Raw genomic sequence first — 25128 nt, 5'->3', positions numbered from 1 at the left:
GGTCAAAATGCATGTGATATCCTCAGCAATGTTAGATCATTTTGAGGAACTTAGCTTTTAGTTTTGAGAAACAAGGATGTATGTGGTCAAAATGCATCTGAAATTTCTAGCAATATTAGATAATTTTGAGGAACTTATCATTTAGTCGAGAGAAACAGTGATGTGTAGGATCAAAATGCATCTGATATTCTGATGTACTTAGCAATGTTAGTTCATTTTGAGCAACTTAGCTTTTATTTTTGATCAACAAGGATGCATTTGGTCAAAATGCATCTGATATCTCTAGCAATATTAGATCATTTTGAGGGACTTATCATTTAGTTGAGAGAAACAAGGATGCCTGTGGTCAAAATGCTTCTTATATCCTTAGCAATGTTTTGATAATTTTGAGGAACTTGTCATTTCATTGGCAGACACAAGGATGCAAAGGATCAAAATGCATCTGATAGTCTAAGTAATGTTAGATCATTTTGAGGAACTTAGCTTTTATTTTTGTGAAATAAGGAAGCATGTGGTCAAAAAGCATCTGATATCTTTAGCAAAGTTGGATCATTTTGAGGCAATTATCATTTATTTTAGAGAAACAAGGATACATAGAGTCAAAATGCATCTGCTAGTCTTAGCAATGTTAGATCATTTTGATGAACTGAGCTTTTATTTTTGAGAAACAAGGATGCATGTGGTCAAAATGCATCTGATATCTTTAGCAATGTTAGATAATTTTGAGGAACTTATCATCTAGTTGAGAGAAACAACGATGCATAGGGTCAAAATGCATCTGATGCCCTTAGCAATGTTAGATCATTTTGAAGTAATTATCATTTAGTTGAGAGAAACAAGGATGCATAGGGTCAAAATGCATCTGATATCCTTAGCAATGTTTGATAATTTTGAGGAACTTAGCTTTTGGTTTTGAGAAACAAGGATGCTTGTTAAAATACATTTGATGTCCTTAGCAATTTTAGATCATTTTTAGGAAATTATCATTTTGTTGACACAAACAAGGATACGTAAGGTCAAAATGCATCCGATATTCTGGTGTCCTGAGCAATGTTAGATTATTTTGAGGAACTTAGCGTTTAGTTTTGAGAAACAAGGATATACGTGGACAAAATGCATCTAATATTATTTCCAGTATTAGATCATTTTGAGGAACTTATCATTTAGTTGAGAGAAACAAAGATGCATAGGGTCAAAATGCATCTGATATACTTAGAAATGTTAGATAATTTTGAGGAACTTAGCTTTATTTTTGAGAAACAAGGATACATATTGTCAAAATGAATCTCATATTCGTAGCAATGTTAGATCATTATGAGGAACTGAGCTTTTAGTTTTGAGAAACAAGGATACATATTTTCAAAATGCATCTGATATCCTTAGCAATGTTACATCATATTGAGGAACTTAGCTTTTAGTTTTGAGAAACATGAATGGATGTTGACAAAATTCTTCTGATATTCCTATCAATGTTAGATAATTTTTGGGAACTTATCAATTAGTTGAGAGAAACAATGATGCATAGGGTCAAAATGCATCTGTTATCATTAGCAGTGTTAGATAATTTTTAGGAACTTAGCTTTTAATTTAGAGAAACAAGGATGGATGTGGACAAAATGCTTCTGTTATCCTTAGCAATGTTAGATAATTTTTGGGAACTTATCAATTCGTTGAGAGAAACAATGATGCATAGGGTCAAAATGCATGTGGTATCCTCATCAATGTTTGATCATTTTGAGGAACTTAGCTTTTAGTTTTGAGAAACAAGGATGTATGTGGTCAAAATGCATCTGAAATCTCTAGCAATATTAGATCATTTTGAGGAACTTATCATTTAACTGAGAGAAACAGTGATGCGTAGGATCAAAATGCATCTGATATTCTGATGTACTTAGCACTGTTAGTTCATTTTGAGCAAATTAGCTTTTATTTTTGATTAATAAGGATGCATTTGGTCAAAATGCATTTGATAATTCTAGCAATATTAGATCATTTTGAGGAACTTATCATTTAGTTGAGAGAAAAAAGGATACATGTGGTCAAAATGTATCTGATATTCTTAGCAATGCTAGATAATTTTGAGGAACTTATCATTTCATTGAGAGAAACAAGGATGCATAGGGTCAAAAAGCATCTGATATTCTTAGTAATGTTAGATCCTTTTGAGGAACTTATCTTTTATTTTTGAGAAACAAGGAGGCATGTGGTCAAAAGGCATCTGATATCTTTAGCAAATTTAGATCATTATAAGGCAATTATGATTTATTTTAGAGTAACAAGGAAACATAGAGTCAAAATGCATCTGCTAGTCTTAGCCATGTTAGATCATTTTGATGAACTGAGCTTTTATTTTTGAGAAACAAGGATGCAAATGGTCAAAATACATCTGATATCTTTAGCAATGTTAGAAGATTTTGAGGAACTTATCATCTAGTTGAGAGAAACAACGATGCATAGGGTCAAAATGCATCTGTTGTCGTTAGCAATGTTGGATCATTTTGAGGTAATTATCATTTAGTTGAGAGAAACAAGGATGTATAGGGTCAAAATGCATCTGATAGCCTTGGCAATGTTAGATCATTTTGAGGAACTTAGCTTTTATTTTTGAGAAACAAGGATGCTTGTGGTCAAAATACATCTGATGTCCTTACCAGTTTTAGATCATTTCTTCGAACTTATCATTTTGTTGAGAGTAACAAGGATACGTAGGGTCAAAATGCATCCGATATTCAGGTGTCCTTAGCAATGTTAGATCATTTTGAGGAACTTAGCGTTTGGTTTTGAGAAACAAGGATGGACGTGGACAAAAGGCATCTGATATTCTTTCCAGTATTAGATCATTTTGAGGAGGTTATCATTTAGTTGAGAGAAACAAGGATGGATAGGGTCAAAATGCATCTGATATACTTAGCAATATTAGATTATTTTGAGGAACTTAGCTTTTAGTTTTGAGAAACAAGGATACATATTGTCAAAATGAATCTCATATTCGTAGCAATGTTAGATCATTATGAGGAACTGAGCTTTTAGTTTCTAGAAGCAAGGATACATATTTTCAAAATGCATCTGATATCCTTAGCAATGTTACATCATATTGAGGAACTTAGCTTTTAGTTTTGAGAAACAAGGATGGATGTTGACAAAATTCTTCTGATATTCCTATCAATGTTAGATAATTTTTGGGAACTTATCAATTAGTTGAGAGAAACAATGATGCATTGGGTCAAAATGCATCTGATATCATTAGCAGTGTTAGATCATTTTTAGGAACTTAGCTTTTAATTTAGAGAAACAAGGATGGATGTGGACTAAATGCTTCTGATATCCTTAGCAATGTTAGATTATTTTGATGAACTTATAATTTAGTTGGGAGAAACAAGGATGCATAGGGTCAAAATAAATATGATATCCTTAACAATGTTAGATCATATTGAGAAACTTAGCTTTTAGTTTTGTTAAACAAGGATACATATTTTCAAAATGCATATGATATCCTTAGCAATGCTAGATTATTTTGAGGATCTTATCATTTAGTTGAGAGAAAAAAGGATACATAGGGTCAAAATGCATCTGATGTCCTTAGCAATGTTAGATCATTTTGAGGTAATTATCATTTAGTTGAGAGAAACAAGGATGCATAGGGTCAAAATGCATCTGATAGCCTTGGCAATGTTAGATAATTTTGAGGAACTTAGCTTTTATTTTTGAGAAACAAGGATGCTTGTCAAAATACACCTGATGTCCTTAGCAATTTTAGATCATTTTTTGGAAATTATCATTTTGTTTACACTAACAAGGATACGTAGGGTCAAAAAGCATCCGATATTCTGGTGTCCTTAGCAATGTTAGATCATTTTGAGGAACTTAGCGTTCAGTTTTGAGAAACAAGGATGGACATGGACAAAATGCATCTGATATTCTTTCCAGTATTAGATCATTTTGAGGAACTTATCATTTAGTTGAGAGAAACAAGGATGGATAGGGTCAAAATGTATCTGATATACTTAGCAATATTAGATCATTTTGAGGAACTTAGATTTTAGTTTTGAGAAACAAGGATACATATTTTCAAAATGAATCTCATATTCGTAGCAATGTTAGATCATTATGAGGAACTGAGCTTTTAGTTTCTAGAAACAAGGATACATATTTTCAAAATGCATCTGATATCCTTAGCAATGTTACATCATATTGAGGAACTTAGCTTTTAGTTTTGAGAAACAAGGATGGATGTTGACAAAATTCTTCTGATATTCCTATCAATGTTAGATAATTTTTGGGAACTTATCAATTAGTTGAGAGAAACAATGATGCATAGGGTCAAAATGTATCTGTTATCATTAGCAGTGTTAGATCATTTTTAGGAACTTAGCTTTTAATTTAGAGAAACAAGGATGGATGTGGACAAAATGCTTCTGTTGTCCTTATCAATGTTAGATCATTTTGAGGAACTTATCATTTAGTTGGGAGAAACAAGGATGCATAGGGTCAAAATAAATATGATATCCTTAGCAATGTTAGATCATATTGAGGAACTTAGCTTTTAGTTTTGATAAACAAGGATACATATTTTCAAAATGCATCTGATATCCTTACCAATGGTAGATTATTTTGAGGATCTTATCATTTAGTTGAGAGAAAAAAGGATGCATAGGGTCAAAATGCATCTGATGTCCTTAGCAATGTTAGATTATTTTGAGGTAATTATCATTTAGTTGAGAGAAACAAGGATGCATAGGGTCAAAATGCATCTGATAGCCTTAGCAATGTTAGATCATTTGAGGAACTTAGCTTTTATATTTGAGAAACAAGGATCCTTGTGGTCAAAATGTATCTAATGTCCTTAGCAATTTTAGATCATTTTCTTAGGAACTTTTCATTTTGTTGACAGAAACAAGGAAATGTATGGTCAAAATGCATCCGATATTCTGGTGTCCTTAGCAATGTTAGATCATTTTGAGGATCTTATCATTTAGTTTTGAGAAACAAGGATGGATGTGGACAAAATGCATCTGATATTCTTTGCAGTGTTAGATCCTTTTGAGGTAATTATCATTTAGTTGAGAGAAACAAGGATGGATTGGGTCAAAATGCATCTGATATACTTAGCAATATTAGATTACTTTGAGGAACTTAGCTTTTAGTTTTGAGAAACAAGGATACATATTGTCAAAATGAATATCATATTCGTAGGAATGTTAGATAATTATGAGGAACTTAGTTTTTAGTTTTAATAGACAATGATACATATTGTCAAAGTATTTCTGAAATCTTCACCTATGTTACTTCATATTGAAGAGCTTATCCGTTAGTTTTGAGGAACAAGGATTGATGTTGAAAAAATCATTCGGATATTACTGTCAGTGTTAGATAATTTTTGGGACATTATCATTTACTTGAGAGAAACAAAGATGCATAGGGTTAAAATGCTTCTGATAACATTAGCAGTGTTAGATCATTTTTAGGAACTTGGCTTTTAATTTAGAGAAACAAGGATGGATGTGGACAAAATGCTTCTGATATCCTTAGCAATGTTAGATAATTTTGAGGAACGTATAATTTAGTTGGGAGAAGCAAGGATGCATAGGGTCAAAATAAATATGATATTCTTAGCACTATTAGATCATATTGAGGAACTTAGCTTTTAGTTTTGAGAAACAAGGAAACATATTTTCAAAATGTATCTGATATCCTTAGCAATGCTAGATTATTTTGAGGATCTTATCATTTAGTTGAGAGAAAAAAGGATGCATAGGGTCAAAATGCATCTGATGTCCTTAGCAGTGTTAGATCATTTTGAGGTAATTATCATTTAGTTGAGAGAAACAAGGATGCATAGGGTCAAAATGCATCCGATATCATTAGCAGTGTTAGATCATTTTAGGAACTTAGCTTTTATTTTTGAGAAACAAGGATCCTTGTGGTCAAAATGCATCTGATATCCTTAGATATTTTAAATCATTTTTTAGGAGCCTATCATTTTGTTGACAGAAACAAGGATATGTATGGTCAAAATGCATCCGATATTCTAGTGTCCTTAGCAATGATAGATCATTTTGAGGAACCTAGCTTTTAGTTTTGAGAAACAAGGATGGATGTGGACAAAATGCATCTGATATTCTTTGCGGTGTTAGGTCATTTTGAGGAACTTATCATTTAGTTGAGAGAAACAAGGATGGATAGGGTCAAAATGCATCAGATACTTAGCAATATTAGATTACTTTGAGGAACTTAGCTTTTAGTTTTGAGAAACGAGGATACATATTGTCAAAATGAATTTCATATTCGTAACAATGTTAGATCATTATGAGGAACTGAGCTTTTAGTTTTGAGAAACAAGGATACATATTTTCAAAATACATCTGATATCCTTAGCAATGTTACATCATTTTGAGGAACTTAGCTTTTAGTTTTGAGAAACAAGGATGGATGTTGACAACATTCTTCGGATATTCCTGTCAATATTAGATAATTTTTGGGAACTTATCATATAGTTGAAAGAAACAAAGATGCATAGAGTTAAAATGTTTCTGATATCATTAGCAGTGTTAGATCATTTTTAGGAACTTAGCTTTTAATTTAGAGAAACAAGGATGGATATGGACAAAATGCTTCTGATATCCTTAGCAATGTTAGATCATTTTGAGGAACTTATAATTTAGTTGGGAGAAGCAAGGATGACTAGGGTCAAAATAAATATGATATCCTTAGCAATATTAGATCATATTGAGGAACTTAGCTTTCAGTTTTGATAAACAAGGATACGTATTTTCAAAATGTATCTGATATCCTTAGCAATCTTACATTATTTTAAGGAACTTAGCTTTTAGTTTTGAGAAACATGGATAGATGTTGACAAAATGCTTCTGATATTCCTATCAATTTTAGATTATTTTTGGGAGCTTGTCATTTAGTTGAGTGAAACAAAGATGCATAGGGCCCAAATGCATCTGATATCCTTAGAAATGTTAGATTATTTTGAGGTAATTATCATTTAGTTGAGAGAAACAAGGATGCATAGGGTCAAAATGCATCTGATAGCCTTGGCAATGTTAGATCATTTTGAGGAACTGAGCTTTTATTTTTGAGAAACAAGGATGCTTGGGATCAAAATACACCTGATGTCCTTAGCAATTTTAGATCATTTTTTGGAAATTATCATTTTGTTGACAGTAACAAGGATACGTAGGGTCAAAATGCATCCGATATTCTGGTGTCCTTAGCAATGTTAGATCATTTTGAGGAACTTAGCGTTTAGTTTTGAGAAACAAGGATGGACGTGGACAAAATGCATCTGATATTCTTTGCAGTATTAGATCAATTTGAGAAACTTATCATTTAGGTGAGAGAAACGAGGAAGCATAGGGTAAAATTTATCTTTTGTCCTTAGCAATTTTATATCACTTTTACAGACTGAGATTTTTGTTTTCAAAAACAAGGATACATGTGTTCATAATGCATCTCATATTCTTAGCAATGTTAGATCATTATGAGGAACTGAGCTTTTAGTTTTGAGAAACAAGGATTCATATTTTCAAAATGCATCTGATATCCTTAGCAATGTTACATCATATTGAGGAACTTAGCTTTTAGCTTTGAGAAACAAGGATGGATGTTGACAAAATTCTTCTGATATTCCTATCAATGTTAGATAATTTTTGGGAACTTGTCATTTAGTTGAGAGAAACAATGATGCATAGGGTCAAAATGTGTCTGATATCAAAAGCAGTGTTAGATCATTTTTAGGAACTTAGCTTTTAATTTAGAGAAACAAGGATGGATGTGGACAAAATGCTTCTGTTATCCTTAGCAATGTTAGATAATTTTTGGGAACTTATCAATTAGTTGAGAGAAACAATGATGCATAGGGTCAAAATGCATCTGATGTCATTAGCAATGTTAGATCATTTTTAGGAACTTAGGTTTTAGTTTTGAGAAACAAGGATGTATGTGGTCAAAATACATCTGATATCTCTAGCAATATTAGATCATTTTGAGGAACTTATCATTTAATTGAGAGAAACAGTGATGCGAAGGATCAAAATGCATCTGATATTCTGATGTACTTAGCAATGTTAGTTCATTTTGAGCAACTTAGCTTTTATTTTTGATCAACAAGGATGCATGTGGTCAAAATGCATCTGATATCTCTAGCAATATTAGATCATTTTGAGGAACTTATCATTTAGTTGAGAAAAACAAGGATGCATGTGGTCAAAATGCATCTTTAGCAATGTTCATTTAGTTTAGAGAAACAAGGATACATAGAGTCAAAATGCATCTGCTAGTCTTAGCAATGTTAGATCATTTTGATGAACTGAGCTTTTATTTTTGAGAAACAAGGATGCATGTGGTCAAAGTGCATCTGATATCTTTAGCAATGTTAGATGATTTTGAGGAACTTATCATCTAGTTGAGAGAAACAACGATGCATAGGGTCAAAATACATCTGATGTAGTTAGCAATGTTAGATCATTTTGAGGTAATTATCATTTAGTTGAGAGAAACAAGGATGCATAGGGTCAAAATGCATCTGATAGCCTTGGCAATGTTAGATCATTTTGAGGAACTTAGCTTTATTTTTTGAGAAACAAGGATGCTTGTGGTCAAAATACATCTGATGTCCTTACCAGTTTTAGATCATTTTTTCGAACTTATCATTTTGTTGAGAGTAACATGGATACATAGGGTCAAAATGCATCCGATATTCTGGTCTCCTTAGCAATGTTAGATCATTTTGAGGAACTTAGCGTTTGGTTTTGAAAAACAAGGATGGACGTGGAAAAAAGGCAGCTGATATTCTTTCCATTATTAGATCATTTTGAGGAAGTTATCATTTAGTGGTGAAAAACAAGGATGGATAGGGTCAAAATGTATCTTATATACTTAGCAATATTAGATTACTTTTAGGAACTTAGCTTTTAGTTTATAGAAACAAGGATACATATTGTCAAAATAAATTTCATATTCGTAGCAATGTTAGATCATTATGAGGAACTGAGCTTTTAGTTTTGAGAAACAAGGATACATATTTTCAAAATGCATCTGATATCCTTAGCAATGTTACATCATATTGAGGAACTTAGCTTTTAGTTTTGAGAAACAAGGATGGATGTTGACAAAATTCTTCTGATATTCCTATCAATGTTAGATAATTTTTGGGAACTTATCAATTAGTTGAGAGAAACAATGATGCATAGGGTCAAAATGCATCTGATATCATTAGCAGTGTTAGATCATTTTTAGGAACATAGCTTTTAATTTAGAGAAACAAGGATGGATGTGGACAAAATTTCTGATATCCTTAGCAATGTTAGATCATTTTGAGGAACTTATCATTTAGTTGGGAGAAACAAGGATGCATAGGGTCAAAATAAATATGATATCCTTAACAATGTTAGATCATTTTGAGGAACTTAGCTTTTAGTTTTGAGAAACAAGGATACATATTGTCAAAATGCATCTGATATCCTTAGCAATGCTAGATCATTTTGAGGATCTTATCATTTAGTTGAGAGAAAAAAGGATACATAGGGTCAAAATGCATCTGATGTCCTTAGCAATGTTAGATCATTTTAAGGTAATTATCATTTAGTTCAGAGAAACAAGGATGCATAGGGTCAAAATGTATCTGATAGCCTTGGCAATGTTAGATTATTTTGAGGAACTTAGCTTTTGTTTTTGAGAAACAAGGATGCTTGGGGTCAAAATACATCTGATGTCCTTAGCAATTTTAGATCATTTTTTGGAAATTATCATTTTGTTGACAGTAACAAGGATACGTAGGGTCAAAATGCATCCGATATTCTGGTGTCCTTAGCAATGTTAGATCATTTTGAGGAACTTAGCGTTTAGTTTTGAGAAACAAGGATGGACGTGGACAAAATGCATCTGATATTCTTTCCAGTATTAGATCATTTTGAGGAGCTTATCATTTAGTTGAGAGAGAGAAGGATGGATATGGTCAAAATGCATCTGATATACTTAGCAATGTTAGATCATTTTGAGGAACTTAGCTTTTAGTTCTGAGAAACAAGGATACATATTGTCAAAATGAATCTCATATTCGTAGCAATGTTAGATCATTATGAGGAACTGAGCTTTTAGTTTTTAGAAACAAGGATACTTATTGTAAAAATGTATCTGATATCCTTGGCAATGTTAGATCATATTGAAGAACTTAGCTTTTAGTTTTGAGAAACAAGGATGGATGTTGACAAAATTCTTCTGATATTCCTATCAATGTTAGATAATTTTTGGGAACTTGTCAATTAGTTGAGAGAAACAATGATGCATAGGGTCAAAATGCATCTGATATCATTAGCAGTGTTAGATCATTTTTAGGAACTTAGCTTTTAATTTAGAGAAACAAGGATGGATGTGGACAAAATGCTTCTGTTATCCTTAGCAATGTTAGATCATTTTGAGGAACTTATCATTTAGCTGAGAGAAACATAGAGGCATAGGTACAAAATTAATCTTATATCCTTAGCAATATTAGATAATTTTGAGAATAATAACTTTTAGTTTTGAGAAACAAGGATATATATTGTCAAAATGCAACAGATATCCTTACCAATGGTAGATAATATTGAGGAACTCAGCATTTAGTTGAGAGAAACAAGCATGCATAGGGTCAAAATGCATCTGATGTCCTTAGCAATATTAGATTATTTTGAGGTAATTATCATTTAGTTGAGAGAAACAAGGATGCATAGGGTCAAAAAGCATCTGATAGCCTTAGCAATGTTAGATCATTTGAGGAACTTAACTTTTATTTTTGAGAAACAAGGATCCTTGTGGTCAAAATGCATCTGATGTCCTTAGATATTTTAGATCATTTTTTAGGAGCTTATCATTTTATTGACAGAAACAAGGATACGTATGGTCAAAATGCATCTGATATTCTAATGTCCTTAGCAATGTTGGATCATTTTGAGGATCTTATCATTTAGTTTTGAGAAACAAGGATGGATGTGGACAAAATGCATCTGATATTCTTTGCAGTGTTAGATCATTTTGAGGTAATTATCATTTAGTTGAGAGAAAAAAGGATGGATTGGGTAAAAATGTATCTGATATGCTTAGCAATATTAGATTACTTTGAGGTACTTAGCTTTTAGTTTTGAGAAACAAGGATACATATTGTCAAAATGCATCTGATATCCTTAGCAATGTTACATCATTTTGAGGAACTTAGCTTTTAGTTTTGAGAAACAAGGATGGATGTTGACAAAATTCTTCTGATATTCCTATCAATGTTAGATAATTTTTGAGAACTTATCATTTAGTTGGGAGAAACAAAGATGCATAGGGTCAAAATGCATCTGATATCATTAGCAGTGTTAGATCATTTTTAGGAACTTAGCTTTTAATTTAGAGAAACAAGGATGTATGTGGACAAAATGCTTCTGATATCCTTAGCAATGTTAGATCATTTTGAGGAACTTATAATTTAATTGGGAGAAGCAAGGATGCATAGGTTCAAAATAAATATGATATCCTTATTAATATTTGATCATATTGAGAAACTTAGCTTTTAATTTTGATAAACAAGGATATATATTTTCAAAATGCATCTGATATCCTTAGCAATGCTAGATTATTTTGAGGATCTTATCATTTAGTTGAGAGAAAAAAGGATGCATAGGGTCAAAATGCCTCTGATATCATTAGCAGTGTTAGATAATTTTGAGGTAATTATCATTTAGTTGAGAGAAACAAGGATGCATAGCGTCAAAATGCATCTGATATCATTAGCAGTGTTAGATCATTTTTAGGAACTTAGCTTTTATTTTTGAAAAACAAGGATGCTTGTGGTCAAAATGCATCTGATATCATTAGCAGTGTTAGATCATTTTTTAGGAACTTATCTTTTTTTTTAGAGAAACAAGGATGGATGTGGACAAAATGCATCCGATATTCTGGTGTCCTTAGCAATGTTAGATCATTTTGAGGAACTTAGCTTTTAGTTTTGAGAAACAAGGATGGATGTGGACAAAATGCATCTGATATTCTTTGCAGTGTTAGATCATTTAGAGGAACTTATCATTTAGTTTAGAGAAACAAGGATGGATAGGGTCAAAATGCATCTGATATACTTAGCAATATTAGATAACTTTGAGGGACTTAGCTTTTAGTTTTGAGAAACAAGGATACATATTGTCAAAATGAATTTCATATTCGTAACAATGTTAGATCATTATGAGGAACTGAGCTTTTAGTTTTGAGAAACAAGGATACATATTTTCAAAATACATCTGATATCCTTAGCAATGTTACATCATTTTGAGGAACTTATCTTTTAGTTTTGAGAAACAAGGATGGATGTTGACAACATTCTTCGGATATTCATGTCAATGTTAGATAATTTTTGGGAACTTATCATTTAGTTGAGAGAAACAAAGATGCATAGGGTCAAAATGCATCTGATAACATTAGCAGTGTTAGATTATTTTTAGGAACTTAGCATTTAATTTAGAGAAACAAGGATGGATGTGGACAAAGTGCTTCTGATATCCTTAGCAATGTTAGATCATTTTGAGGAACTTAAAATTTAGTTGGGAGAAGCAAGGATGACTAGGGTCAAAATAAATATGATATCCTGAGCAATATTAGATCATATTGAGGAACTTAGCTTTTAGTTTTGATAAACAAGGATACATATTTTCAAAATGTATCTGATATCCTTAGCAATGTTACATCATTTTGAGGAACTTAGCTTTTAGTTTTGAGAAACAAGGATAGATGTTGACAAAATGCTTCTGATATTCCTATCAATGTTAGATTATTTTTGGGAGCTTGTCATTTATTTGAGTGAAACAAAGATGCATAGGGTCCAAATGCATCTAATATCATTAGCAGTGTTATATCATTTTTAGTAGCTTAGCTTTTAATTTAGAGAAACAAGGATGGATGTGGGAAAAATGCTTCTGATATCCTTAGCAATGTTAGATTATTTTGAGGAACTTAGCTTTTAATTGTGAGAAACAAGAATGTATATGGTCGAAATACATCTGATATCTTTAGTAATGTTAGATAATTTTGAGGAACATATCATTTAGCCAAGAGAAATAAGGATACATAGGGTTAAAATGAATATGATATCTTAAGGAACGTTAGATCATTTTAAGGAACTTAGCTTTTAGTTTTGAGAAAGAAGGAAGGATGTGGACAAAATGCATTTGATATCCTTATCAGGGTTAAATCATCTTGAATAGATTATCATTTTGTCGAGAGAAAGAACGATGGATAGGGTTAAAATACATCTGATATACTTAGCAATGTTAAAATATTTTGAGGAACTTAGCTTTTAAATTTGAGAAACATGGTTACATATTTTCAAAATGAATCTAATATCCTTAGCAATGCTATGTCAGAAAAAAAGGTTAAAAAAAACTGTTAGAAAAAAAATAGTTTATTTTTCATGAAAAAAATCTTGAAAGAGAACCATCGGTCCTCATCAATAGTATGCACAAGAATAAGTTTTTAAAATTTAAATTGAAAGTGTCATTCTATTTTTCTGATATGATTTAGAGATGTAAAAAAAAGTAAAAAAAAACTGTCAGAAAAAAAAGTAAAAAAAAGTGGTAACTACAAACATTATTTTTATAATAGTAAAAGTTGCGACACGCATATCTAAATCATTCCCATTTTGAAGTTGGAAAATATTAAATGTGAATTTGTTGTGTTTCAAGTATGTTTCATGACATTCTAAGAGTTGTAAAAAAAAAAAAATTCTTAGCAATATTAGATCATTTTGAGGAACTTATAATTTAGTTGGGAGAAGCAAGGATGCATAGGGTCAAAATAAATATGATATCCTTAGCAATATTAGATCATATTGAGGAACTTAGCTTTTAGTTTTGATAAACAAGGATACATATTTTCAAAATGTATATGATATCCTTAGCAATGTTAGATTATTTTAAGGAACTTAGCTTTTAGTTTTGAGAAACAAGGATACATATTGTCAAAATACATCAGATATCCTTAGCAATGTTAGATCATTTTGAGGAGCTTAGCTTTTAGCTTTTAAAAACAAGGATGGATGTTGACAAAATTCTTCTGATATTCCTATCAATATTAGATAATTTTTGGGAACTTATCATTTAGTTGAGAGAAACAAAGAAGCATAGGGTCAAAATGCATCTGATATCATTAGCAGTGTTAGATCATTTTTAGGAACTTAGCTTTTAATTTAGAGAAATAAGGATGGATGTGGACAAAATGCTTCTGATATCCTTAGCAATGTTAGACGATTTTGAGAAACTTATAATTTAGTTGGGAGAAGCAAGGATGCATAGGTTCAAAATAAATATGATATCCTTAGCAATATTAGATCATATTGAGGAACTTAGCTTTTAGTTTTGATAAACAAGGATATATATTTTCAAAATGTATCTGATATCCTTAGCAATGCTAGATTATTTTGAGGATCTTATCATTTAGTTGAGAGAAAAAAGGATGCATAGGGTCAAAATGCATCTGATATCCTTAGCAATGTTAGATCATTTTGAGGTAATTATCATTTAGTTGAGAGAAACAAGGATGCATAGCGTCAAAATGCATCCGATATCATTAGCAGTGTTAGATCATTTTTAGGAACTTAGCTTTTATTTTTGAAAAACAAGGATGCTTGAGGTCAAAATGCATCTGATATCATTAGCAGTGTTAGATCATTTTTAGGAACTTATCATTTTTTTGACAGAAACAAGGATACGTATGGTCAAAATGCTTCTGATATTCTGATGTCCTTAGCAACGTTGGATCATTTTGAGGAACTTAGCTTTTAGTTTTGAGAAACAAGGATGGGTGTGGACAAAATGCATCTGATATTCTTTGCAGTGTTAGGTCATTTTGAGGAACTTATCATTTAGTTGAGAGAAACAAGGATGGATAGGGTCAAAATGCATCTGATATACTTAGCAATATTAGATAACTTTGAGGAACTTAGCTTTTAGTTTTGAGAAACGAGGATACATATTGTCAAAATGAATTTCATATTCGTAACAATGTTAGATCATTATGAGGAACTGAGCTTTTAGTTTTGAGAAACAAGGATACATATTTTCAAAATACATCTGATATCCTTAGCTATGTTACATCATTTTGAGGAACTTAGCTTTTAGTTTTGAGAAACAAGAATGGATGTTGACAAAATTCTTCTGATATTCCTGTCAATGTTAGATAATTTTTGGGAACTTATCATTTAGTTGAAAGAAACAAAGATGCATAGGGTCAAAATGCATCTGATATCATTAGTAGTGTTAGATAATTTTTAGGAACTTAGCTTTTAATTTAGAGAAACAAGGATGGATGTGGACAAAATGCTTCTGATATCCTTAGCAATGTTAGATCATTTTGAGGAACTTAAAATTTAGTTGGGAGAAGCAAGGATGACTAGGGTCAAAATAAATATGATATCCTTAGCAATATTAGATCATATTGAGGAACTTAGCTTTTAGTTTTGATAAACAAGGATACATATTTTCAAAATGTATCTGATATCCTTAGCAATGTTACATCATTTTGAGGAACTTAGCTTTTAGTTTTGAGAAACAAGGATAGATGTTGACAAAATGCTTCTGATATTCCTACCAATGTTAAATTATTTTTGAAACTTGTCATTTAGTTGAGTGAAACAAAGATGCATAGGGTCAAAATGCATCTGATATCATTAGCAGTGTTAGATCATTTTTAGGAACTTAGCTTTTAATTTAGAGAAACAAGGATGGATGAGGAAAAAATGCTTCTGATATCCTTAGCAATGTTAGATTATTTTGAGGAACATATCATTTAGTTGAGAGAAAAAAGGATGCATAGGGTCAAATGCATCTGATATCCTTAGCAATGTTAGATTATTTTTAGGAACTTAGCTTTTAATTGTGAGAAACAAGAATGTATATGGTCGAAATACATCTGATATCTTTAGTAATGTTAGATAATTTTGAGGAACATATCATTTAGCCAAGAGAATTAAGAATACATAGGGTTAAAATGAATATGATATCTTAAGGAACGTTAGATCATTTTAAGGAACTTAGCTTTTAGTTTTGAGAAAGAAGGAAGGATGTGGACAAAATGCATTTGATATCCTTTTCAGGGTTAAATCATCTTGAATAGATTATCATTTAGTCGAGAGAGAGAAGGATGGATAGGGTCAAAATGCATCTAATATACTTAGCAATGTTAAAATATTTTGAGGAACTTAGCTTTTAATTTTGAGAAACATGGTTACATATTGTCAAAATGCATCTGATATCCTTATCAATTCTATGTCAGAAAAAAAGGTTAAAAAAAACTGTTAGAAAAAAAAATAGTTCGTTTCTTATGAAAAAAATCTTGAAAGAGAAACCACCAGTCCTCATCAATATTATGCACAAGAATAAGCTTTTAAAATTCAAATTAAAAGTGTCATTCTATTTTTCAGATATGATTTAGAGATGTAAAAAAAAAGTAAAAAAACAAAACTGTCAGAAAAAAAGTGGTCACTACAAACATTATTTTTTCTAATAGTAAAAGTTGCGACACACACATCTATATTATTCCCATTTTGAAGTTGGAAAATATTAAATGTGAATTTGTTGTGTTTCAAGTATGTTTCATGACATTCTAAGAGATGTAAAAAAAAAAAAATTCTTAGCAGTGTTAGACCATTTTGAGGAACTTATAATTTAGTTGGGAGAAGCAAGGATGCATAGGGGAAAAATAAATATGATATCCTTAGCAATATTAGATCATATTGAGGAACTTAGCTTTTAGTTTTGATAAACAAGGATACATATTTTCAAAATGTATCTGATATCCTTAGCAATATTACATCATTTTGAGGAACTTAGCTTTTAGTTTTGAGAAACAAGGATAGATGTTGACAAAATGCTTCTGATATTCCTATCAATGTTAGATTATTTTTGAAACTAATCATTTAGTTGAGTGAAACAAAGATGCATAGGGTCAAAATGCATCTAATATCATTAGCAGTGTTAGATCATTTTTTGGAGCTTAGCTTTTAATTTAGAGAAACAAGGATGGATGAGGAAAAAATGCTTCTGATATCCTTAGCAATGTTAGATTATTTTGAGGAACCTATTATTTAGTTGAGAGAAAAAAGGATGCATAGAGTCAAATGCATCTGATATCCTTAGCAATGTTAGATTATTTTTAGGAACTTAGAATCAAGTTGTGAGAAACAAGCATATGTATGGTCAAAATACATCTGATATCTTAAGTAATATTTGATAATTTTGAGGAATATATCATTTAGGCAAGAGAATTAAGGATACATTGGGTCAAAATGCATATGATATCCTAAAGAATGTTAGATTATTTTGAGGAACTTAGCTTTAAGTTTTGAGAAACAAGGAAGGATGTGGACAAAATGCATTTGATATCCTTATCAGGGTTAAATCATCTTGAGGAGATTATCATTTAGTTTGTGAGAGAAGGATGGATAGGGTCAAAATGCATCTGATATACTTAGCAATGTTAAAATATTTTGAGGAACTATGCTTTTAATTTTGAGAAACATGATTACATATTGTCATAATGCATCTGACATCCTTAGCAATGCTATGTCAGAAAAAAAGGTTAAAAAAAAAACTTAGAAAAAAAAAATAGTTTGTTTTTCATGAAAAAAATCTTGAAAGAGAACCATCAGTCCTCATCAATAGTATGCACAAGAATAAGTTTTTAAAATTAAAAGTGTCATTCGATTTTTCTGATATGATTTAGAGATGTAAAAAAAAGTTAAAAAAAACTGTCAAAAAAAAGTAAAAAAAAAACTGTCAGAAAAAAAAAGTGGTCCCTACAAACATTATTTTTCTAATAGTAAAAGTTGCGACACACATATCTATATCATTCCCATTTTGAAGTTGGAAAATATTAAATTTGAATTTTTTGTGTTTTAAGTGTGTTTCATGACAGTCTAAGAGATGTAAAAAAAGTTAAAAAAAAGAAAAAAAAGTTGGGGGGGGGGTGAGTTAGGGGCAGGAGTTGGGGGTGGGAGGGGCAAAAAGTTGGAGGTGGAGGGGCAAAAAGTTGGGAGGGAGGGGGTCCTTGGGGTTGGGGACCTCTTTCATCAATATTCCTTTTGTTAGAATGCATCATTGTATTTCAAATGCCAATTTTGAACTGAGAAAATAACAAAGTTTAATACCCGTGTTCAAGGTTAAACATAAAACATCCATGCCTAACAAATTAATTTACAGACAGAATTTCATAACATCATACCAGGAAACGAATTACAATACCATGAAAACATGCACGACTTTTAACAGAAACATGTTATTTAACTCCAAACTCATGGTTTCGTGATCAGCACGACTTTTCATGGTAGGTTGAACCCGGTCATTGTACTGTAGTAATTTCCTACCTGTCTTCTCTCTTTAATTGTACACAGTAATTTCTTACCACCCCGCTACCGTAGATTGATACAGTAATTTCCTACCTGTCTTGTCTCTTTAATTGTACCAATACTACTGCTGTTTAACGTTATTTTGCGTGTTTGTTTGAACCATATAGTGACCTAGTTAATTATTAAGTAAATTATTTTTCTAATGAAAGCTGAGACGGTATCCTATCAAGGTGGTATCCAGAGGAGGTGGGGTAGGGAGGTATTACATTTAAATGATAATATCTCGAAAATTTTTTTATTGAAAGCAGGGATCCCAAAAAGTTGATTTTTTTTTCTTAACTTAAAGCAGAGACGGCATCCTATCAAGGTGGTATCCAGAGGGGGGGGGGGGTAGTGAGCTATCATATTTAAATGATAATGCCTCGATTTTTTTTTTGTTTGACAGCAGGGGTGCCAATCAGTTAATAAATTTTTTTTTAATTAAAGCAGAGGCGGTATCCTATCAAGCTGGTATCCAGAGGGGGGGGATAGGGAGTTATTATATTTAAGTGATAGTACATTGATTTTTTTTTTTTTTTGAAAGTAGGGATGCCAAAAAGTTGAAAAGTTGAAAAAAATTAACAAGATTTTCCTGAGTTATACTAGATACAGCACTTGCATGGTTTTATTGTCCAAAGGGAAAGGGACATATGCATCCAACCCGTTTTTTTCTTATTGATGAAATGGGTTTTCTTTGAAATTATTCATTACCAGACAGATTCACACTAAAACGAATTGGTATGACGAAAGCAATATCGACATCCCCACCTAACGTTGCGCTCTAGTGACAATGGCGCCCTTGGTCCAGTGCCCAAGTTACATTAAAAGGCCAGGTCATAATAAAAGCTTTCAGTTTGGGAGGTTCAAGGAGGAGTCTTTGACAGTCTTATGACCTCAGTGTACTAGATGTTGCAACGTTCTTACGTATCTACAGTGGTTTAAAAAATTCGATCCCCCCTCAAATGATTACCAAAAATATGCACAAATATAACATTTGGAATATTATAACACTTTTTTCAAAGCTTTGAAGAAAAGCAAAAAAAGGTTAAATACCCCTAACTACGCTTGAAAGCTATTTTAAAAAGAAACTCTTTGGAGATTTCCATGGAAATGACCATGGCAGAAGCTTTGAGCCGGGGTGGGGATCAAAGAGGAGTCTTTGAGTATTTTGACCACAGGTGACTTATTGTTGCGACTTTTTTAAATTTGGTAATTTTTGTGAGCATTTGGAAATCAAAGCTTAATCTCAATAACTGATTATTTGAAAAAAAACTACGTTTTCTAAAGAGTTAAAGAGGCTGAGTCACAAGTTCGAACCTTAAAACGTACAGGGATTAGAAGGTACAGTTGGGGGCTGCCGCCCCCCAAACCCCCTCTTTCGCAGCCTTTAAATAAAACAAATGTTTAAACTGAAAGTAAGGAGCGACATTAAAACTTAAAACGAACAGAAATTATTCCGTATATGAAAGGGGCTGTGCCCTCCTCAACGCCTCGCTCTTTACGCTAAAGTTTTTATTGTTTAAAAAAAGAGTTGTGAGAAAGTCAAACTTTAGCGTAAAGAGTGAGGCGTTGAGGAGGGCATAGGCCCTTTCATATACGGAATAATTTCTGATCGTTTTAAGTTTTAATGTCGCTCCTTACTTTCAGTTTAAAAAAAAATTTTATTTAAAGGTTGCGAAAGCAGGGTGTTCGGGGGCGGCAGCCTCCCAACTGTACCTTCTAATCCCTGTACGTTTTAAGGTTCGAACTTGTGACTCAGCCTCTTTAACTCTTTAGAAAACGTAGTTTTTTTCAAATAATTTCTGCACGTTTTTGTACAGTTTATTACTTATTATTGCTTGACTAACTGTTAGATGATTGTGTATTATTCTTTTCTTTCTCGACAGGGTGTTTTAAGAGTCGACCTTGTAACTCAGTCTCTTTAACTCTTTAGAAAACGTAATTTTTTTCAAATAATTCAAAAAAGAAACTGAGTTTCTTTTTTAAACTTTAAATTCAGTTTATAAAAAAATTCCTCTGACGGGGAATCGAACCCGGGTCTTCCGCCTGACAGTCAGGAGTATCGACCGCTGTACTAAAGAGACACAATTGTAATTGTTTTTTAGTAACGGGAATCTATTTTTAACGCAAGTAAATACACACAAAACTTGATATTTTGTTTTTGAAAGCAGGAAATAAGTGATCAGATTGAGCTGAAATTTCGATGATAAGCTCCCAGGCCCAAGGAAAGCTTATCCTAAATATTTCCGATCATACAACGTTAAAGTGGGATTGTGGTGGGAGATTTTAATATGGGCTATTATAGGAAAACGAGGTTTTTCGTAAATTTAAATTCGGGGGATGACTTTTTTGGTCTGAAAATATGAATAGGCCCAAACAGGTCAAATTATGCTTCGAATAAGTCCTCATTCACCCGGATCAGTTGCCAACTGTGGCCTGTAGACGTGGCTAACAAGAAAAAAAAAATGAACTTTCAGTGGCTATATTTGGTTTTCGGAAAACAGGGAAGGAGAAATAGGATTGAGCTGAAATTTCGAAGATAAGCTCCCAGACCCTAGGAAAGCTTAACCTCTAAAATTCAGCCCAATCCGACAACGTTGAAGGGGGGCTGTGGTCGGAGGGTCGAAACTTCCGGCCCACTTTTACCCATGAAGATACAGTCGGCGGGGGGTGAAGTTTTGCACATTTCTTAGTTTGAGCTTGGGCTACAAAATGCGATTACCGCTGTCTCTGCGACCGCTAGGACCGGAAATCGCTTAACATTGTGGTGGGTCGCCTCTTTATAGAGGCACACGTGTGCCTCCTTGATACTAAGTGTCATAACATTTTGCTTAGATTAAAAGTGACGAACTAAGATGAAAATCTCAACATCTTCCTGGAGCTACTTCAGTCTGCTTTTTATTTCATTTAATTACCTTTAAAATGGATGAACTTTTCATTTCTTAACTAAGAAAATAGCTGGCACTTCATTTTTCTTCATACCGAATAAACCATTAAGTGGTTTTTGGTTCATTGTAATTGAAATGTTTTCATTTGAAGTATTCATTATGTATTTTTCAGTTTGATAAATTTACTCCATTAAGATGCAGTTCATAATTGGACTGATATTGGGTATTTATCAGTTTATAATTTGGAATGAATCCCCAAAAGAAAAAATGAATAATATCCAAAAGAGCAGCCAAAAGCAATAAAAAAGCAGCAGTTCAGACTTAGCCTACATGACATATATTCTATAAAGAAGCCAAAAAAAACTTTAAATGTATTTTTATTAAGTTGTTATTCAAAACCAGTTTTTGATACAAAAAGGCTTTTTAGGAATCCAAAAGAGCAAAAAAAACAACAAAAAAACAATCAATATCAAAGTCACCCATTTCAACTATTTTAAAGGTGACAAAATAGATATAGGCAAAGAGCTTCTAAGCTTCTAAGTTCAAAGTTATATTCGAAGTTTTTACCCCAGATAACTGACGAATTTTGTGATACGGTATTTTAAGTTTTGTATGCTTTTTTTATGAAAAAAATTTAAAATGTATTGTTTTTTCGATGAAAAAAAACCTACTATTTTGATATTTATTTATGTTAAGAATACATAGCTAATAGATACTTCAAGTACTCGTATTATGCAAGGGTTCTGAAATGCCACAGCCATTTCGTTTCTACCAGATTTCTACTTGTCTTGATGAATTATGAAGAAGACCAGTTTCCAGCCAGCGACTTGTGAATTTTTGAACTCATGAATAGGCTCGAATCTGCTGTAAATTTAAGCTGTGATTTGAGAAAGACTGATGAAAACATTAATGTTTGCGGTCAACATAGATCGCGCCGGCGGCGCACCGCTGACACCATACCGGCGGCGTGCCGCCGACATCTTACCGGCGGCGCGCTGTTTTTGGCCCCGCCGCCGCCGGTCTTCCCTCATCGGCGTGGCGCCGGGGTCTACTCTAACCAAGGGAATGTGCTGTACCAATCTGTTCTGAATTTTCTCCCATTAGTTGAAGGGAAAATCAAGTCTCTTTGTTGAAAGGGGCCATCACAAACATGAGCCAAAGCTGAGGCTGGACATTTACTGGATCTCGTTTGTTTATTAATTTGGTCAAAGTAGAGCTGCTTTCACAGTTTAGATTGGATTTACTTACTGCATTTATGTTGCTATAAAAAGAAATAGACGGTGAATCATAGTTATTTTCAATATATTCTTCTTGGTGTTCCAAAGTCCTTTGCTTTTTTACAGTTGGTTCTGAACCAAAAAAAAAGAAAGCAAGGAGCTCTGTCCTTTCTTGGTATTATTAGCCTGTAGAAACCAAATAAATTGATATAAACTTTGTTTTCTATTATATTATAAAACACTTCAAAGTTGATAGCTGGACAGAGCTAGTTTTTAATAGAGCTGGTGAAGGAACCGAGAATTTCATCTTACATCGCTGAGCCTACGAACGCACTTTTTCTGAACTATTAATTTTATTGAATACATAGCAGCCCAGCTGTCCCGATTCTGGGACCACAAGTGCATGCGCTCTTCCACCTGATGGGGAGTAGAGGGGGGAGGGGGTACCAAATGGTTAAAAAAGTAAAGATGGCCTCTTCCTTCCCTAGGTTTTAAATAGTACATTTCTCTTCAAGAGGTGGTAAAGAAAAGTTACTATTTAGCAATGACGTTACTCGGTTAATTTCAAAATCCTTATACAATGCATAAATAAACAACGCACATGTATCAGCTAAAATTAAATGCTTACGCTCAGCTTTTTCTAAAATTGTCAGCTATGAGTTGCTGGAGACGACAGTAGAGTGCGTGTAAACAAGCTTTGGGGTGAGTGATGGTGACTTTCGTATAAGATCGGTCTTTTTTGCCGACTTTATTTTAATATTAAAGTGCGTATCTCCCTTCAACTTCCTTCAACTCCTGCGCGCATTACTGAATATTAAATCTTACAGTTTAACCAAGCGGTATTCCAATAGCCCCGTGCATCGCATCATTCAGTTGCATGTGATTTGAAAATAGCTTCTTAGCAAATCTAAAAGTACACCCTTTAAATTGCAATTGTCGAAACCTTATACAGGAAAATTATAACCCACCTCTTTGAACAAAAAGAAATAATAATTTTTTGCATGGGTAGCAGCGATATGTCCTCTTTATTTCTTCGTTGCTATCGGGCACTGAATCATGGCTAATTCTAATATCTTTTTTATAAATTAGACTCGATAAAGCTGTCATAAACTACCATATGGTACTCAAGGGCGGATCCAGGATTTTTTTTTTAGGGATGGGGCGCAAAAAAGGTTGATCCGATAAACTTGCGTTAAGAGGAAGTTTAATTAACGCAAACTTACCTGAATTAGGTAAATTACGCCACTTTAGACTACGTTAGGGGGGGGGGTACTCTAAAAGTGCAGTTCGGGTGACATTTTTGGAATAGAAAAGCCGGGCCAGACACATGGACATCATAGAGAGATAATTAAGAGCTCATTTATAAACAAATCTTCTTATAAATTAAACTTAATATGGCAATCATAAAGTGCCATATGACACCCACAACGTGTACTTTTGTTAAAAAAACCTTCTTTTTTATTTAATATTCATCTTTAATATCTTTTTTATTTAATTTCACGGGTTGAAACAAGAGTGACGCATGGAAAAATACACGGGAAACGTATAATTTGGGTTATATATTTTTATACTAGGGGGGGGGGGCATGTGTGGGTAAACTATAGTGCAGCTGCAGTAAAAATCTGTCAATTCTAATTATTCTACACATTATGAAGCAGGTCTAAGAATTGTTTTTTAACATATTCCCTTCTAAACCACCTCAATTCTATACTTAAAAAACATTAAGGAGGGGGGCAATTTTTTTCTTCTTTTTTTTCCATGAAAATATCAAATAAAAATTTATTTTTGAAATCAAGGAATGGCGGGAAATTCAGGAGGCAGATACCCCCCCCCCCCCCGTGATTGGCACCACTGGAACTAGTTTCAATAGCAACAAAATCGTAGCAACATTCAATAATCTGGATTTTAGGGTCTTTGACCTCTGTAGGCTGGAATTCCTTTGGCACTTTCCTATTGAATAGCCTAGATCAAGTATCAAATAATTGCCTAATCTAGCTTAAAACACAAAATTAACATACCATAGTCTAATTCGGATATTGAAAACAGCCAAACTTGTTACTCACTATAATGTATGTCAAGCACTAGACTTCTAGACGCGCCAACAAGAGCGAAATTCTCCCTGGTTGATGTTACGCTGAGCTTGTATAAGAAGTAGATGACCTATTTCCTTGATGATAAGACTTCAAAGTCGGTATATTGGCATAAATATTAATGAGAAAGCGCAATGGACCATTATTTTTCGCGTTTTTTACATTCAAAACAAGCTGGGATTAATTAAAAAAAATTATTTGGTCGAAATAAAGAGCGAATTTGAAACCTAAAACGAGCACAGTTTAAAAGTTACTTAATGAATTATAGTTTTTCTCTCCAAATTATTGGGGGGGGGCAGTGCCCCCCCCCCCAAAAAAAAACGACGCCACTTCTCCCTCCCTTCCTCCTAAGGGCTTGCATACTCAGTACTATAATAAAGAATGACAGATTATGAAAAATAATAAGATTTAATAAATAAATTAGATTGATATCAATTAATAAATCAAAATTTTTCATCTTTTCTGGTGTTTCTTAGCATTCAGTTTCTTTTTTTTTGTTCCTCAATACTTTCAGTTGTCGCACAAACAAGACAAGTTTC

The 25128-nt window shown here is 32.7% G+C and overlaps 1 protein-coding gene across 1 annotated transcript in view; it reads right to left on the bottom strand.

The window, feature by feature from the left end:
* Positions 1-25128, bottom strand: part of mRpS24 (mitochondrial ribosomal protein S24) — a 63943-nt gene that overhangs the window by 6002 nt on the left and 32813 nt on the right. The window lies entirely within an intron of this gene.

Source organism: Artemia sp. Qi Xiang Cuo, chromosome 13 (genome assembly GCF_049724085.1).
Source record: "Artemia sp. Qi Xiang Cuo chromosome 13, ASM4972408v1, whole genome shotgun sequence".
Taxonomy (NCBI): Eukaryota; Metazoa; Arthropoda; class Branchiopoda; order Anostraca; family Artemiidae; genus Artemia; species Artemia sp. Qi Xiang Cuo.
This window is presented reverse-complemented; position numbering and strand designations above follow the sequence as displayed.